Raw genomic sequence first — 1,999 nt, forward strand, 5'->3', positions numbered from 1 at the left:
GACCACAGCATTTCTTCTTAGAGCAATTCTTTGAACTTCTTTCTTTCTTTTGTCGTATTATAAATATATGTACATTATAGAAATCAAGGGAGAGTCAGCTAAGTCGCTTAAAACCTCATGCGGCTTAAACACTGGTAATATTTTACCACCACTCATGGTGACATAGCTGCCATTAATTGTCCCTGTGGCCAGCACCGTTCTGATGCTTTACGTCAATTGTTACCTACAACCCACTCACCAGGTGAGAACACTGAGACTCCGTGGAATTGACTTGCCCCAAGTCACACAGGCGATGAAACTGCAGAGCTAGGACTTTGACGATAGGTCTCACAAAGCGCTTGTTCCTAGCCATGATTCTGTTTCTTCGTGTCTCTGTGAAATGTGTATATGTGCACTTTTTCATAGTTGTGATCAGACTGTATATAAATTTTTTATTCTTTCTGGACTTAACCTTACATCACAAACCTAGCTTTCCATACCACAGAAAGATTCTTTCCAAGCAGAATTTTTGGTGGCTGCAATGTGAAGGAGGGAACACTTGTAACAGCCTTGACATTTTTTGCTTTGGGGTTTTTTTTCCTCTTTTTCTTTTTTTTAACTTACTCCTTGTCAGTTAAGGGGAAGCTCAGTCACACAGTTTTCCCTTGAGCTTGAGAGATTATTTTGGGTGTGTTACAGGATTCCCAAGCCAACTTAGCAGGCGGCCCCCAGACAGAGCCTGGCACACAGCCAGCAGCACCCTCTGCTTGTACAGCCACAGCCCAAACCAGGGCGCTTTAGGAGCGGCGTGTGTCATGCTCACTATTCCAGGACATCAGGGATAAAGCGAGCCTGCCCTGGCCGGGGGACAGCTGTGTCGCTTTTCAGGAGCCGCTGTGTGCAAGAGAGCAAAAAGCTTCACCCTTCCTGCCTTTTCCACCAAGGAAGCTTGGTTTTCCTGTGTTCATATTGGGGATCCACAGAAGATTTTCTTTAAAAGAGGGTTTTGTTGCTCAGAAGTTAAAAATCCAAATTCAGTACAGTTCCTTTATTCTACAAATGAGGAGACTGAGGCCAGAGCCTTGGAGAGTCTCATTCAAAGGCAAAGCGACAGAGCCAGGACACAGGTCCAGGCCTCCGACGTGCAGCAGTGCCCTCCGTGCCAGCTGGAATTCCCAGGGGCTCTGGAAGGGAGGCTTCCAGAGTGACCGGCATTGTTGTACCCTGAAGATATGTTATAAAACACAGCACTGAGAGAATCAAACAGCAGTGTAGAATTCAAGAGTCATAGGTGCAGAAAGAGGGTCTCTTCTCTGTAGCTAACTAACAATGGCCTGCCTGGTCATTTTGTCATCTCCGAAGATGTCTTAGCCATCTCAGGCTGCTATAACAAAATACAACGGGCTGAGTGGCTTAAATAACAGATATTTATTTCTCAGTTCTGGAGGCTGGAAGTCCAAGATCAAGGTGCTGGCCAATTCAGTTTCTGGTGGCGCCTCTGCCTGACTTGCGGAGGGGGCCTTCTCCCTGCGTCCTCACGTGGCGAGCGGGGGGGAAAGGGATGAGAGAGGGAGAGATTGCCCTTTTCCTTTTCTTATGAGGCCACAGCTCTGCCGGATTAGAGCCCCACCCTTACGACCTCATGTAACCTCAATTACCTCCTAAAAATCCGACCTCCAGATGCGGTCACACTGGGGGTTAGGGCTTCAATATATGAATTTGAGGGGGGACAGAATTCAGTCCATAGTAGCAGCCAGTGCTTCTCACACTTTGATGGATTTAGAGTCCCCGGGCTTATCTCAAAGACTAGCCTTAGGATCAAACTAAAAAAAAACATAGAATCCCCTGGAGATTGTGTCAATTGAGATTCCAGATTCCAGATCCTGTCCAGAGGACACGGGTGGATGGGGACCCGGGTGGAGCACTCTGCATCGGTACCGTTCGCTCCATGACACTCCCCCCTCAGTTGGACACACCACGGTCTGAAGCCGGCGAACTGAAACAGCCTGTCTTTGAGCTG

The sequence above is a fragment of the Propithecus coquereli genome, unplaced genomic scaffold, assembly GCF_000956105.1.
Source record: "Propithecus coquereli isolate 6110/MARCELLA unplaced genomic scaffold, Pcoq_1.0 Scaffold307, whole genome shotgun sequence".
NCBI lineage: Eukaryota > Metazoa > Chordata > Mammalia > Primates > Indriidae > Propithecus > Propithecus coquereli.